At 43.1% G+C, this 17,424-nt stretch overlaps 1 long non-coding RNA gene across 1 annotated transcript; it reads left to right on the top strand.

The window, feature by feature from the left end:
• The first annotated feature begins 203 nt into the window (after positions 1 to 203).
• LOC311258421 lies at positions 204 to 10,099 on the top strand. Its single transcript, XR_014622734.1, has 3 exons — positions 204 to 467; positions 5,127 to 5,284; positions 9,499 to 10,099. It is a non-coding gene; the product is annotated as an uncharacterized lncRNA (long non-coding RNA).
• Positions 10,100 to 17,424: the final 7,325 nt, after the last annotated feature.

The following is a 17,424-nucleotide window of genomic DNA, read 5'->3' as shown; positions in this document are numbered from 1 at the left end:
CCAGTCAGACATCTGCTGCCATCACTCCATCACCCTCCCTCCCTCCAACTCTGCCATCACGCTGCCTATCTGCTTATTGGCTCGCTTTCTGTCTCAGAGATGGCTCTTTGTGGCGAGCAGCAGCGCTCCACTGAATAATTCAAAGAGACAGCAGGGACAGACAGTGGATTAAGTCCCAAAAGAGGAGGAGGAGAAGGGAGAGGGATGAAGAGGGTGGACAGAGGGGATTTTACCCCATTAGACACGAGGAGCTGAGGGGGAATTCATTGACCAGGCAGCGGGGCGGGCAGCAGTGTTAAATCAGCAGGGATGCTGTCAGAAGTGAAAAAGAAAGGGAGGTGAGGAGAGGGAGCGAGTGAGCGAGCGGCGCATCACGTGACCATCGGGAGATCCCTGAGCAGAGCCGGTCACATGACTGACTGGAAACGCAGCCTGCTGCCTGAGAACGATTCCCAGAAGTTACGTCTGTGAGTGTGAAGCCATCCTGTCCTTGTCCTTAATACAGATTACGGTATATCAGCTGAGATGTGAGCGACAGTAAAACATCACATTGTGCAGTTTTGGCATAAAAAAATACAGTTTTATACACAGAATTAAAGTGAAAAATAAATACATTCAGTCAACATGACAGTAGAAACAAAGAGTCAGGTGCCCTTCAGATGACTGTCTGTGTTTAAGTGTCAGCAGCTGGGATTAAAAGAGGATTCTGCTGAAACAAAACAGTGTGTTTAAGCGTCAAAGGTGTTGAGTTTGTGTGACTGATCACAGTCTAAACCAGGGTAATTCTCTTTTCTGCTCCTGCTGCTGCTGCTGGACTTTTGGGCCAGCTGTCGCACGCCCACTCAGTCACACACAAATGCACACTCTCACACACCAAAACATCCACAACGTCACTTACTGTTCAGTGTGCTCATCATTCAGAAAGTCAGGGGGATTTGATCATTTTTTTTCACTATTAGAAAACCTGTTTGTGATTTCTTACTGATTTAAAATGTATTTTTTAAAAGAGTTTAGAGTTGAAGCTCGTCGCTTTGTTCGATTAAACTCTTATTTCTTCTTGAATGGCAGATGTTGGCCTGCAGGCCGAGGCCACTGTGGTGAGTGACTAACCATGTTGGTTAATCAAGAGGGTTCGATCAGTCCAGTTTCAAGAGTTAGTGTAGAATTTTTGGGCTTTTTTCTGATTGTTTTAAAGGAGTCAGGCTCTTTTCATTCCCATATTTAATAAAATAAAAAACTCAAATATTCCTTAAAGAGTACATAAATGAGATTCATAGTGAGATTAGAATATCTTTATTGGACAAAACATATACTGTATATATGAACTGTACATGTAAAGGTACAGGTAAAGGAAAGCCAGGCCTATACAGGTGATTGTAAGTAGCATCAAAAGACGAGAGGTTTAAAATCCTTTATTCTTCTTCTAATTCCACTGAAGGGGTTTTCAGGTGCTTTCAACAAAATCTCCTGGTCTTCCTCAGGTGTCAGTGGACACCTGGAGAAAAATCCACAAGTCTGACACCCTTGTTAAAGTGCCATTGGTTGTGGTGGACCCCGCCACTACCAGCAAACATGACTATAAAGAGGTTTACTGAAGTAAATGATGGCTTAATCGAAATGTGGTCTCAAAAATGGGGAAATCAAATTTGTTATCTTTTTTAAAATGTAATTTCTATATCTAATGCTACAACCTAACGGGATCGGACGTAATTGCCAGGGTTGAACAGCCTTTTTCAAAATACCTTGACTAATAAAATACATCACAGTTCTGAAACCTTTTCACATTAATGATGAGTAATGTGTTAGTAATAGGGGATGGAGGTTGTACAGATGTAAACTTGACTCATGCTTCGTGGGACGTTTCGTGCCCATACCAAGTCGACACAGTTCATGCTAAGGCTGGTCGAGCAGCATTCAAAGCCCTGTGCATTCTGGGAGTGTGACTAAATAAACACATTGCAACCATAACTGCACAGTTCATTGATGAACTTTATGGCCCTTGTCTGAGCGCAGCGCCTTCAGGCTTTGTAGCGGGAACGAAAAATGCACTCGGCATGAAAAGACGTTAAATACTTTCCAGGCGCACACGTCGGTTTGTGTTCCCTGGAGGACGTCCGCACGTTGGTTTATATGTCCCTGGTGGGAATCTGGTGTTTGCTTTAGTTCCGGGTGGGTTGCGCTCTGGGTTTGTGGGTCGTGTTTTCAGGCCAGGAGCTGCAGAGATGGGGCCGGGCAGGACCTCTGTGTTTATAAAAGGAAGCCATGAAGCTGTTGTTGCGCTCATCTCTGAAGCGTATTTTGAGCATTATGAAAAAAATATCCCCTGCTTCTAGGTAAATGTAGGTGAGGTAAATAGTAAAGCTTACTGAAATACACGTAACCAGTGTTGGTTTCAGAGCACCCACTCTTGTTTCAGAGCATCAATAATAAAGAGTCACTCCACAGACAGACCTCTGAACACTGGCCTGCAGTGAACAAATCTGGGCCAACATCACTGCAATAAGCATAATAAAAACCAGAGCAGCTCTGTCGTGGCTGCACCATCAATCAGACAGCCATCTGGCAGCGATTCATTTTATTAAACTACAGTGCATTTCAGTTTTCTTCTTGCTTCCCTCTGTCTCCTTCTCAATCTTCCTTCATCTCTATCCCTCTTTCTTTCGCTCTAACATAATTGAAGGGAGCTTCTCCTCTCCTATGTAACCCAATGCTCGTCCCACAGCACTAAAGTGTCGTTCGGGCCGCAGCTTAAGTACTCGGTGCGCTCTGCGCTGCGCTCTCACTCTTACAGATCAGCAGAAACCCAGATTAGACAAATGAATTATTCAGCTTATTGCCTTAAATGCAGTTTGTGGTAAAAGACAGTTATAAATCCTATTAGACTCCTGACCCTGTTCATTTCGCCGTTATGACCTGAGGTTCCTGCTCTGACCAACATGATGCCTGAGAGCTGGTCATTTCTTTCTGCTTTTCATTTCTCTCCCTCCTGAGGTTGATCTTTTGGACCAAATCAGGTGACCACGCTTCATTATTCCTTTGAGGACTCGAGGAGAAGTGAGCACATCTGGAGCTGAACAGCGGGATTTATACAAATATGGGTGTGCGTGTCTTATATCCATAATATTGACAGTCATGTATATAAAAATGGTGGAAAACAGTGTTGAGTTTGGCAGAGCAGATTCTCTCAAAGCCAAGAAAAATATAAAAGATCTTCTCGCTCTCTTTCTTGCCTCTGATCGATACATATAATAATGGATGTCAACATGCTGGAGTGAATTAAGGTGAGGCTGGTGTTAGCTATCATCATCAAAAACTGATCGTTAATAATTGATGCAGGTGATGTTTAGTGTGGCTGATAATATGATAATGGGTTGATGCTGCCCAAGTGGATCAGCATGTTAAGACGATAATGCTCTTCCTGAGTGTGTGTGTGTTGTTTTCACTCTGTCTGTCTGTCTGTCTGCCTGCCTGTGCTGCTGCGTCTGTCGGGGGTGAGATTAACCTGATGATCTCATACTGTGGGTGATGCAGTCTTACGGCAGGTGAGTCATCAGGCGATGCTGTGAGCCTCTTACGGGAACAAAGACGCGCTCAGATCATCTCCCCTGCAGCTTTCATCTACTGCTCTACTTACTGCTGCATCATCACCCCATCCTCCCTCCCTCCCTCCCTCCCTCTCTGCCTCCACCTCATCGCACAGCCTCGTCTCACTTTCCTCCTTCACTCTCACTACGTTCCTAAGTCTCTCACTTCTTTTTCGGTCCCCATCTCGCAGGAGTTGTTGCTGTTCTCCGTCCGTGCCACGGTCCCCTTCTGCATCTTTCTAACCTTTTAGGACAGTGGCTGTTTTGTTGTAATCTGAGTCATGTATTGGGAAAATAAGAAACATTTAGATAAGAGCATCTAATGAATCTTACAAAAAAAAAGTAGGTCAAAGGAATGACTTCGTAACTCTTTGACATGCAAGCATGATGTGCTCTGATAAAACGAAAGGTTGCGACCACGTGGTTTTTATCAGTGTCAATTTTTACTGATAAACGATCAAAATTAAAAGCACTAAAAGAATATCAGCATTTTGGGAAAGACGGCTTCTCAATTTCGTGCTGAGTTTTAGATGATAAGATCGATATCACTGAGCTAAATATGAAGCTGGTACCGGCAGGCAGTTAGCTTAACTTTGCATAAATATGTATTTAATCATTTTACAGGGATTTATATGATGGACTATTATGTGCTAATACAAAATTTGACATAAAAAAAGCAAAACTTGTTGCTTTTACACTTAATTAAACAGACCAGATATCATGTGCTAGTGAGCTTTAGAGTTGCTCGTAGCCATATATTGTGACCTTTTTATGCTCAGATAAGCAAACAGATTGCCACCTCCAGTTTTGTATTCACCTTTAAGACATGAGCGTTAAATCAAATATATATATATTTTTGCCTTTTACTGGCTTTATTTGACTAGAACAGCTGAATAGTGACAGAAGACAGGATGAGAGAGAGGGGGGTTGACATGCAGCAAAGGGCCACAGGTCAGATCTGAACCCTGGGCTGCTGTGGTGATGCTCAGCCTACCGAGCAACTGGGGCGCCCCACAAACATAACATTTTTGACTATCTTGTGTGTTTTATTGTTTTGACGTGGACAAGCAATAGCTCTCAGTAATGTGTTAGTGTTGGAAATGCCCAGTGGCGGTGGGGCACATACCATTGGCACAGCTTGTGGTGGGTCATCTTTGTCATAGAGAACCTTTGGTTTAGTTTCTTCATCAATAGCTGCTCTGTCATCCGTCCACGTCTCCTGTCTTTGTCCTCTGCCTCTTTCCCTCCAGCTTCTCTGTGTCACCCTGCCTTTCTATTTGAATTCCTCCGGCTGCTTGTGTTTTATGCCCTCCATCACACCGCAGTAAACACAAGAGTCACAGAGACTGCTGGTTTGTTGTTTTAATTAGGTAAATGCACTTGAGTCTGTTGGACCAGACAGAAAAATCACTCTCTGGACTCCAGCTCTGTCATAAGGATTTTCTTAAATTAATGAGTCCAACTAAATGTTATTAAAATTGTGCCGTGCAGAGGGTTGTGCATGCCTCTACCCACTGCTGTTTTTGTTTCTGGGTTTCCTAGGTTTGCAGTCGGGTTCTGACAAGGTGAACACGCTCCACAGTTTCCACAGAGAGCAGACTCGACACGCCAAAAAGGGGAATTTGCAGCGGGAGACCTCAAACCTCAGCCTTCACCTGGTCCTGAAAGGCTGCAACCTGACTCTCCCACACCCACAGAAGGTGAGGCCTGGCTGGGTTCGGCGGTTGGAGGAGTGGCACTGCCCCGTCTTTCCAGGGAGGATCCTTTCAGACACAACAACAAAAACAAGCGCTCAGACAGACGGGTATTATCTGTTATTATTATTGGAGATAATTATGTCGGATAATTATATCTATTAGCCATGTTGTGTCTTTTCAGCAACTCCAATGTCAATATTGTTTTATTCACAGTCCTGAGAGCGCCGGACCGCATGAGAAAATACTGAGGGTCGGGTAAAGAGGGGGTGTAAGGAGTATGGATTTTGTGTTTTTCTGTGATAAAGCTCTAAAAATAATAATTAAAAACACAATTATTGTATATTTGCAATATATTTAAGGTATTTGAGGAACATAAAAGAAGTCTAGCCTAGTTTTATAAAGTCCATTAAAGCAAGGAGGTAAAAAAACATCGAAAAACAATAATTAGTATCAATTAATCGTCAAAGAAAGTACACCAGTAAAGCCATGACAGACTTAAGTTCTATGCCAGTCTTTAGGCTTTAATCCACTGTAGCATAAAAGAAAATCACATCTGTGTTTTTTCTTATTACCACAGACACACACACTGTTACCCAACATGCCCCGTTTCCTTGTCGCACATGAGCGTTTCTGACTTTTGAGGGACTGTTCTTCTCACAGAGGGCTTTTGTGTGCTGCAGGTGTTGAGGTATATGAGGCCGTGCTAAGGAGTGTTTTATTCCTATCGGCCCCCTGAGGCCCCGAGGCCTGGTCCAAGAGAAAGACCAGAAGCTGCTTCAACTTCCTCCACTGTTGTTTTGTATGGAACACAACTTCAAACACTGTACGTCAGAGCGCACAGCCAACCACAGCGACATGCACACACACACACACACACACACACACACTCATATACACACACACACACACACACACACATATACAGTATTATCTCTCTTTTTTTATTACACAAACTGGACCACGAAATAAAAGGCTGGATATTCTAGAAACGAGACAAGCTATATGGAGCCAATCTTATTTGTTTTTTGTGTGTAGTGTCCCCATCTACTTCAGTTGTACAGGAGAATAACACAACGTTGTTTTGCTGCGAAGCTCAATAAGTGTTTTTATACTTTTAATCTATAAAAATGTATCATAATTAGTAAGATTTTTTTAATCTGCAAAGTAACAAGTAACTGAATATGGTAGTGTATTACATAGCAAAGCCAGTAAAAACAATGTCAAAATGTGTAAGTAACTAAAGTACACGTATACAAGTACTGCTGTACACAGTTGTAGTAAACCTCTGGGAAAAATTCCACACGTGTGTATATTTTGCGAGCTCACTGATTTATCTTATAAACAATTTTGAAGTTCAACTTGAGAACATAACTCTCCCCAAAGAATACGCTGTGCTATATTTAATACATCAGAAATGAGTCCCACCTCCAGTGTGTAATATTAGACTTTAGCACCAAATGGAGTCCAGTCAACAGGTAGAGAAGCCGAGCCGAGCGCTCCCAGAATGGATTGTGTTAGCGTCTCCAAAGCCTCTGGAGCCACAACACTGACCTTTCCTGTTATGGAAATGTAGTGCTGGCTGTTCTAGGCCCACAGCCACATGCTGCTTGTTTGAATGGCGACGCAGGCCCCCTTCTGCTGCACGCCTCTTTCCTGAAGACTGCTTTTGCTGTTTGTGCTGCGATGTGAGCACACATTTGTGGAGCATTGTTCGACAGAGTGGGGACAACTTGTTCTCTTTTAGTGTTATTCTCTGTCTTTATCTTGGCAACCTTTTATTCCACTGTGTGGTACAATTCTGCGGAAATTGACTCTGAACTCCTCATAATACCCAATAAATAATGTGTGCTTCTATCTGTGTGTGTTGGATGCAGACCAGTTGATTCAGGATCCCAAACCCAGAAAAATAAAAGGGTGTAGAGAGTTTAGCTTTCGTGCAGCTCGCCGTCACAGAGCCTCCCTCTCTCCTGTCCGTCACTGTGATTACAGCTTAAACTGGGCCAAATGAAGTGACATGTTTTGCTTCGCAATGAAAACAGAGCTGTGTTAATACTTGCATGTGCAGTTGTGTGAGTGTCGGAGCGGGGGGCTCGTGCAGTGCACTGGGTCAGCGGTGATGCAGCGTCGAGCTCTGTCCGCCATCATCTGGACTTTCGATGTGTGATGTGATTAGAGAGCAATTTGCTCCTTGACAATCTGACCCAAGAAAAACACCTGCTTTATTAAAACAAAACAAATTACTCCATTTAGCCCCGAAGACACGGAGCTGAACGGTTTAGCGGCCTGGATACATCACATGGATGGATGATTATAAACAAATAGAGGTTAGAGTCGGCGAACGTGATCCTCGTCGTGACGTATGGTGGCCCTCCACCACAATCTCCAGTATTTTTGTTTGACCAGGAATCTGGACTGAAGGGCTTAACGGGACAGAGCTGAACATGGCTGTTTGGATTATCAGACGTATTGTAATTGCAGAGCAAGTAATCCACTTTAAATATACTTTGTGTGTCTCAGAGCTTAGTGCAGTATTTACATGTTCTACTATGTGGCCTCTTAATCCCCAATTTTGATTTAGAAACTTTTAAAGGTCCTATTTGTAGGAAAAGTAGATTTTTGAGTCTCATTCCCAACTCATCAAAAAAAGACGCTTTGGGATTGTAGGACGGGTCGGCTGCCATCCCAAAGCTTCACATTTTGATGAGTGGGAAACCCAGAGTGCCATTATTTGACTTTTCTTACAAAGAGCAGCTTTAAAGGTGCACTATGTAGCTGTGGGGAAGAAATTTTAATCAGATCTTCATCGACTAAATACAGTGAATAAACAAACTGACCTTGAAGGACAAACACAATTTCATGCTGTTTTACTTTGTTTATATTTGGCGGACCCTGCCACCCTTCTAGCTTCAAACAGTGTTCTGGGGACCTTATTTTCCTCAGGACTCAAATATCAGAAGCAGCCTGGGCTCTGAGATTTTTCCAAAGCTTCTGCTCCTGTAGATATAAGCTCTCTGGATAGTATATTATTGTGGCTGTATATTTCACATCATTTAGAAATGAAACAGGGAATTACACTGTGCGGGGTTGCATAAAAAAAAAAAACAGGCTACCCTATAAAATAAACACATTTTGATTGATGTGGCTGAAGTGTCAGAGAAATTGAAAGATCTACAGCCGTTCCGCCAGCATGTTCTGTATAACTGGGAGATTTTAAAGACAACAATTTTGGCAGGAGAGCTTTGTCCCACAAGAAAGCCCCCCGACGCAGGGAGGGGATTATACAGAGTGACGTAAACAAAGATCAGTCCCTCAGTGCTGGTAAAAATAGATTTAACAAACAACTTGCCAACAGGAATTTGCATTAAATTTGACTTGAAATATCTGAGAAATGCCATGTGGCTTAGCTGCGCTTAGGCCTGTGACGTGTCCCGTTGTGAGGGCGTTTGTCCTCCTGCGAGCCCTCGGAGAACGGTAATCGCCTTGCCAGCGTTTGTGGGATGTTAGCCTAGCATTGAGCGTCTTAGCATTAGACTACTCAGCTGTAAGCCCAGATTGTTTATGAATTGTCAGAGAGACTAAGCACGGCATTATAATCGCTAAGCTGTCGGGATGCCCTTTCAGTTTTGGCATTTTGTACAGTTGTGGATGTTGCTGATGTACAATGAGGCCTTTTCATGCAATTGTTATGCCAGTAAATCTCAGTTGAGTGTGTGTTCTTCTCAGAAATCTGCACGCCATTTCCCTCGTGGGCTTCAGCAGAAATCTGTATTAGAATCGGTCATCTTTCAGGGTTGCATGTCTGTGGTCTTCAGTAGAAACCAGAGAAGCAGCAGTGTTATCTCCCCGCTCCACGTTGTTTCTTTCTATCAGACAGGGTTAGCCCCTTCTGTCTATCTTCATCTGCTCATAAATACAGTAAGCTCTCAAAAAGGAAGGAACAACAGCGCCTACAGCTCTATATGCAGCACGTTCCGGTTCCTCAGCGTTTGAGTTTTTCACTTCCATGTGTAAAATCAGACACATTCTTCTCTGTTTTGTACGCTTCACTGGACATTTGCTTTCTGCCTGGCTCCTCTCACTGTAAAGTTTCTCCTTCATTCACTCTCTCTTCCTCAAAGCTGCTGTTTCTTTATTCAGCTTCAGACGTCCCCTCCGCTCCAGTTTGTCTCTGTCTGAATGTGCTGTGATTTCTCTGTTTTCTTTTTCTGTGTGTGCAGACTGCAGTTTGCCCTGCGTAGGATGCAACGGGAGAGCGGCCAAAAGCAGCAGCCCTGACACATTAAAAAACAAAAATGTTCTACTCTCCGGCCAATATTGTTCCAACGCTATCGCACTTTTGTATGAGAGTTGTTCATTGTTTTGTTTTTTTCCATCATGGTGTTTTTTTCAGCTGGACAAGAATCACAGAAGCCACTCTCGCCATATCTGATTTAAGTATTTTTTTTTATAAAATAACCACTGCAACATGTTCAACAACAATAATAGAGAAAACTGCAAATGAAGTTTTTTGTTTTTTTTATTTTAACACAGTCAGCACAACGTTCCAGAGTTGTTTACTTCTTGTTTTCTATCATGATTTCTGTTTGTTGTCCCAGACTGCATCAGACTAGTAGTGTCTTTGCAAGACAAACAAGTCCCTTTAAAATAAATGTAATTTGGCATTTTTTTTAAATGTAGACGAAGCAGTTCTGGACAGGACAGAACAAAAGTAGCTTCAATCTAATGCTGAAAAGGGAAAAAACAGTCCATGAGAATAATCAAATTATGTGAAACACAATGATCTGATCGGCAATAAAATTTGTGTTAAATGTGTTTAAACTGAACTTCATTTTGTCTCTTTTTGTGAATGGTTTTAGCGTATTACTATAAGGACTGTCAACTTGCCGGATGTATGAAACCTACATAAAAAAGAGACAAGTCTACAACTATGCAAGAGGGCTCTGGCTGCTAAAAGACACCGCAATGTTAGCCACTAAATGCTAACATCAGCATGCTAACAGAATGTTAACATGTTTACCCTATTAACATTACTCTTAAATTAGCTTGTAAGCATGCCACCAGTTGAAAATGAGTTGTACTCACACAGCTGAGGCCAATAGGAATGTAATTAGCTTAGCGGCTATTTGCTCATGTCAGAGTTTAAAGTTTGACCCAATACAACATATTCATACGGCAGCCGTTTTCTTCTAGCATCACGCTGAGGGTGGGATAACGTTATGCTGCTGTGCTGTGATACACGTTAGCTAATGTTAGCATTCGGTGTTGTGTTACACAATGAGGAAACGCTTAAAACAGAAAAATATCATAGTATATCTTGGAAACATTTATTTAATCCTAGAAAAAAAACACAATAGATGCAGGCTAGACAAGCGGTAATGTTGGCTAGGAAATGGCTGTTTTACCTTGAATATGGCCTGATGTCCATCCAGACTTTTCACTATCCATCACCTTTAAGTTGCATATTAATGAGGAATTATTATTATTAATTGTCAGTGCTGTGAAATAATCATTATTCGTCGGATTATCTACGTTTATACACTGCAAGAACACTGCAGCATAACGCGATCCGCATTCAGGGAGTCAGAGGATGTCAGAAGAAAATGGCTGCTGTGTGAAAAGTGAGGGGATCACCAGAATCAGTAGGATTCATCCTCCAATATTTTTTGCCAACGAACAACCAGTCAGACAGCGCTGCCGCTAGCATGGCTAAAAAGAGGAAGATTAAATTCCCTTCCACGGACGGTCAGCAGCGTGACTGCAAAAGCAAGATAAACTTCTGTCTCCCTAATTTTAAATTACAGACTCAACCAAATATAGTACACATCTGCTGCCAACAGTCACTTCTTAATGTCTGTTTAGAGTCTCAGCAGTATATATCAATGTTTGACACAATTTGTTTGGGTTGAATTTAGCAGCCGCTCAGGATTGTTTGAAAAACGACCCATGGCCGTCCGCGGAGACAGCAGGCCAAGTGCACTGGCTATACAAGGGTTCCAAGCAGATGACAGTCAGAAGCCCTCCTTCCCAAGCTCTGTTTTCCAGCATTTATTTGCTCCACGGTGACAACTCCAGGCCAACGGTAAGCAGGGATTTGTCTTTCGAAGAGTTGGCCTACTTCTGCCAAGAACACAAAAGTCTAAATCTGTTCTTTCAGCGCTTCTCTGTGCGCTTCTCACCATCTCAGACAGACAAGATTCCAGCACTGGTGCCAGCCCCAATAACAAGTGTGTGTGTCTGTGTGTGTGTGTGTGTGTGTGTGTGTGTGTGTGTGTGTTTAACGACCGTGTGCACGTGCATGTGTGCGAGTGTCTGTGTCAGCATGTGTGTATTTTGGACAAGACATGGAGGCTGTTTGAGACTTTGGAAGAGTGGTGTGGTTGGTTGAAAAGAGAGATGAAGCAGATGCCATTTCTCAGTTGGGGCAACGTTGAGTCTGTGCTGTGCCAAGAGGCAGCAGCCGTTAGCACGGGACTAGTGTGTGTGCGTGTGTGTCTGTGTCTGTGTGTGTGTGTGAAGTGTGAGTGTAATTGCAAATGGGGGGGGGGGGGGGGGTTGGGCGAGGTTGTCTCAGCACTGCATTAGCTGTGCCCTTATAAAGACGGGAGCAGGATATACTGTTCTCATACTGAAATGCCATATTAAACAAACACCAAGCAGTGGGTGGTGAGACCGTGTGTAAGTGTGTAAGTGTGTGTGTGTGTGTGTGTGTGGAGGGAGATGGTGTCTTTCTCTGTGTGAGGCCTTTATGGGCTTTAGGAGCTGGAACACCGCAGTCCTCTTGATGTAAAAATAGACTGTATAGACTTACACTCTCTATACGCAGACAGTCAAGAGATTCAAGCCCAATTACCTTCCGTGAGTACAACGGAGAACAGTCCATCTTCATCTCACATGGAACGATATGAAGAGCTGAAGAAGAACAACGAAGGCATCAGTATCACTCTGTCATTTTTGTTTCCTAGTTTTGCAGCATTAAATATTAACGCTGTAATCCCTCAGAGTTTGTCGCCTCGCTACCGCTTGAGGTGTCTCCTCCTCCTAAAGAACAAAAAGACCAATATCTTGTTTTGATAGGTAATGATAAATGATTTGTGCTTAACTCAATGACACGAGAGTGCTGCAGGAGTGGGTCCTAAACCGAACCCAGAAATCACTTAGCATTTTTGCACTTCTGGTTCCATCCTCTTGAAGTCAATGGGTTTTTTGAATCAATCAATCAATCTTTGTTTATATAGCGCCAATTCACAACAAAAACCATCTCATGACACTTTCCAAATTGAGCAGGTCTAGACCATAATCTTTAATCAATTATTTACAGAGGTCCAACTTTTCCCCCCATGAGCAAGCACTTGGCAACAGTGGCGAGAAAATACTGCCTTTTAACAGGCAGAGACCTCGGAGCAGAACCGGACTCTAAGATATTTTCACGTTTTGTTCTATGACATGCAGGGACATTAAATGTTACAGTCTCATCTCCTCACTAGTCCGTCTTTACAGGCCGACTGTAGTTACAAACTATACTAAATATTCTATCAATTTATAGTAAAGGGTGTGTGCTATAGCTTAGTAAGATGTGTAAGTCATGCAACCGCAGTGTAGTTTGTTTAAAGACTATCATTAGTTTTTTACTTCTGCCGATTTCATTTACACTTCAAAAGTCATGTGTCAAGTGTTGTTAATTTGTTAAGATCATCTTGATTATCTCCCAGAAGCTTTTAGCCTAGAGAACCAGGGCGATGCTAACTTCTGGATTAGCCTCCAAAAATACATCATGCATGTGGGAGGGAATCTAAATCAGTGCGAGAGTGATGGACTCCACCCCTAACAATGAAAAGTACCATATAGAGAGATAATTACTGACATGTAAAGTGGAAATGCAATGTGGATAAAATCCTATGATTATAACTTTAATGATTGCTCAGACTTTAAAGATTGCTTTTTCTTTACGTGGTGATCAGTATCCTCGTCCAGTGGGAACCAACATAAAGTCCAGGCTAAAAGGTGATGTGCCTTTAAGAAAAATTATATTAGGTGAAAATCTGTAAAACGTAAAAACAGTGAGCCTTAGATGTAATATATCGGTGCTTGGTCTTAAACGTGGGCAGTTTGATGCGTTTCAGTTTCTGCATCAGTGTAAGATCACGCTGACCTTTACAAGAGGAAAGCTGCCTCCTTTTCCTCGCTCTTCGTCCCGTCTCGTCTCGTCTCCGCTCTGTTAAGGTCAAGGATCAGCATGTGTGTGGCTCACTCCATCAGCTCTGAGCAGCTGGCACAGGTTGACCCCGCTGGTATGGTCAGCTCACACCAGCAGTAACACACTCGGCACATGCGTGAACAAACTAACATACAGTTAGACAAAGAGGCACGCTCAGCAGCGACAGCTTAAAACAGAAAACACACACGAGACACACATGCACACACACTAGCCTCAATGTTTGTTATGTCTGGGTGTGTGGTATTGTGCAAATCAGGCCCCATGTGGAGCGTCTGATACACTTCCACTGCTCTTTTTTGTAGATGAAGAACACATGAACACCAAATGACTGTGTGGGAACTGGGAAGACTTCTTCAAATAAGCAGGAGACATATGCCTGAAAAACATCAGGACAGAGTGCGAGCTGTCAGCATCTGACTCCTGTCCGATTCCACAACGCTGGAAACTGACTGTTTTTTAAAACCTAACGTTAGTTTTGTTGAATGTTTAAGGCTTTATTGATCACTGTTCTAAGTGCTGCTGGCCGTTAAGACAGAAATTAAAACTGATTTTTGGAAGCACATCACATTTTAACACCTTGGACTGGATTACGGCAGCAAACCCTCGTCAAACACGCCTCAAACCTCTATTGTTCTTGTCTATTGTTCAGACGGAGTCCAAATTAACAACTTTTTAATGCTGTTTTAGTGAAATTAAGTCTAGTTAGAAGGTTTTATGCTGGACTTTTTCCTGGCCTGAAGCAGTCAGTTGCTTTTGGTTGCGTGACAACTTAACGGTGACAAGACCCTCGTTAAACCACAACTTGTCTTTTTTTTTTTTCAGGTTGAACAAATGATATATGATGTGTTAATTGATGTGCTTTGGAGGTCAGGTAGGTTGATATTGTTCACTCAGGACAGAGCCAGGCTAGCTTCTGAGTTACACTCTCAAATGGACGTGTAGAAGTTCAGTTGGTCCTTCTTCCTGAAGTCCGTTTGCAGGACACGTTCCACACAAGTGCAGAAAATTGCCGCAGGTCAGTCGCCAGGATATGTTATTTTAAGCCAAGCTACAATCTTGTCCTAACCATAACCGAGTGGTTTTTGTGCACAAAGCTAAGCAGAGCATAAGCCTGACAGGTGTCGACTGGGTTGATGGCCTTCTCGAGGATCGTATTCACAAATCAGCTCTCAAATCTTTCCACTCCTGCCGACTCACTTCCGTCTTTCCCAAACTTTGGGCAGTTTTCCTCCAAAACTTGTTGCCCATTTGATTGTCTTTAAAGCTGAATTGTAAAGATACGGTGATGGACCCCTTGGTTCCCCTTTGTCCGCACGGTCAAAACAAACCGGAGGTAAGCAAAGCCCCATACACCTTCTAATGATGAAATTTACATCATGTAGACCCTCCCTAGAAAGCATAATTTCATCTTAAATCCATTCACATGGATTCACACCTTTCCTTTGTTGACATGTGTTATTGTCATCTCCTTCACACCATAGGCTCACCACACCGGGAGACAAGCAGAGGCAAGTCATCAAATTCATGCTTGTAGGCAAATGAAGAACAAAAAATATTTCTCTCCCAGTTGCACAGTGTAGTGAGCTTGTTGCTGGTAATGAGGCTGTGGTTGAGTCTACGTGAGCGTGTTGAGTGAGATAATAACTTTATTTGAGGCCCGAAAGTCCGGCTGAGCATCCACTTGTTTTCTGTGACTGGAACCATCTACAATTTATTCTCACAATGCAAGAGTGTGTGAAAAAGTGATTGGCTGGTGCGCATGCATCTGTGTGTCTGTGAGTGTGGGGCTCTCTCTGCAGATGTAGGGCTGGCCGGGTGCCAGCAGCAGGGATCTCTGGGAGCAGACCCAGGCATGATGTCATTACCAGCCAGACCAAGGAGCCGCAGTAATCTGTGACACTGTGTCTTTGGAAAGGGAGAGCCATGCTCCCACTGTGTGTGTGTGTGTGTGTGTGTGTGTGTGTGTGTTAACATTTTTTTTGAAGAGTTTATGTGTGTGTGTGTGTGTGTGTGTGTGTGTGTGGTATAGGACATGGTTATTGTCAGTTTTCTGTGCCTGGTGTCTGTCAGTCACACTCCTCCTTCATACTCCTCTCCCTCTGGTTATCAAAAGACGACCCTCGGAGGACCTTTTCTTCAGCCTGTCAGAGCGTTTGTGTTTTCTCTTTTCTATTTTAGGTTTATGACTTTATACGGACGGATAGACGTCTGACAGGATGACATTTCTTGCTCGCCGCTTGAGTTTACTGCTGATGTGATTTGGATGTCGGAGGAGAGGCAGTGACAGTCTACCGGTCCAATCCAATTGGTCTTTTTATAGGATGGAAACGACAAAACTCACCATGACGATTTTCCCTTCTCTCATTCACTTCAGACTGCCGGTCCTCTGAGACGTATGGGGCCCGTCTGATGCTTTCCATGTTATATTTGTTTATGCTTGGCTAGTGAAGGGGGGGAGGCAGAGAGAGGAATCATTGAAGTGCGAGCCAGTGTTTATGTTTGTGTCTGGGTTTCCATCTCTACCCACAACAGCAAGCAGCTTCAGCTTCTTCACCACACCCCTCTCTCTCTCTCCATCTTTTCCTCTCCCTCGCTACCTGTCTCGCCCCGACCCACACTTAAGTACAATTCAAGGCAGCCCCAACTTTTTCCTTCACCCTGCCGTCTCTCTATACACCTGCCAACCGTTACTCTCCCGCCTGTGTTTGTGCTCCAGTCTGGCTCTCGGCGTGGTCCGTCTGGACGCTGAGGAGAAGGAAAACCCGTCAGGTAGAGCGCAGCTGGGAGGAGCTCGGAGGTCGGGAAGAAAGAGAGCCTGTGGTAAAGGAAGGGCTTCAGGATTTTCCATCGGAACGCCGCGACCCAGACGTCTGAGCAAGCTTTATCAGGAAGGAGTCCGCTCCAAATGGACATGCTGTGCAACAACACAGAATATTAAAGGTGCACTATGTAGTTTTGAGGAAGAAAAGAAAATCTTCATTGACTGATATTTGTATGCCTAAACAAACTGAATAAACACATTCAATTCATCGCTGAACATACTGAATAAACAAACTGACCTTAAAGGACAACACAATTTCATACTGTTTTACTTTGTTTATATTTGGCGGACCCTGCCACCTTTCCAGCTTCAAACAGTGTTCTGGGGACCAGAACAGCTTGTTTATTCAGTTATGGGAAAAAAATAGTAGTTACTATTACCTTCAATTCATATTGTAAATATTAAAATTCTGAGTTTAGATTTCTTCTCCAAAACTACATAGTTCCCCTTTAAACTGGAGGAGGTTGCAGTCGTGGAAATTTAAACAGCCTGGTGGACTAATTCTTCTCTGCCTTTCTTTTTCTTTCTTTCTCTCTGTCTGTCTGGCCATAATCGAATCTGCACTTGAGGTTTCACATGTCAGCAGGGAGCTCTGTTTTCAGAAGGTAGGTTTCAGATAACCATCCAGACTCTTTCTACCCAAACACATTAGCACTCGCACTGCTGCTCCAATCCGCCCTCTCACCTTGGAATATGAGGTTCACCCCAACCTACCTTCAAGTCATTTCACCTCATTTTTAGAGGTTCAGAAGTTCCCCGAGGCCATAACACTGAGACATACGACACCAGTAACCTGCCTGTCACCACTCACACTGGGAGAAAGCAAACTCCCCCACCAACCAACTCTGCAGAATGAGCAGGAAAATTTGATATGTTGGAAAATATCATGCAATATATAAAAATTCCAATATATGGTAGGACTCATATATAGCATGCATATGTTTTGCAATATGTGCAATATCAAGATGAATGAAATATCTGTTTGAAGCGGATGTACGGCTATGTGTTTTCCGGATGTACGTGTTTTTCGTTCTGAGTTACCACAAACAATCCTAGTGCCATTTACAAATCTGCTCAAGATCATGTCGTCATGTTCTGTTCCCAGAA

The sequence above is a fragment of the Pagrus pagrus genome, assembly GCF_965226575.1.
Source record: "Pagrus pagrus genome assembly, chromosome: 6".
Lineage (NCBI taxonomy): Eukaryota > Metazoa > Chordata > Actinopteri > Spariformes > Sparidae > Pagrus > Pagrus pagrus.
Note: the sequence above shows the minus strand (reverse complement) of the source record. Positions and strands in the feature narration are given on the sequence as shown.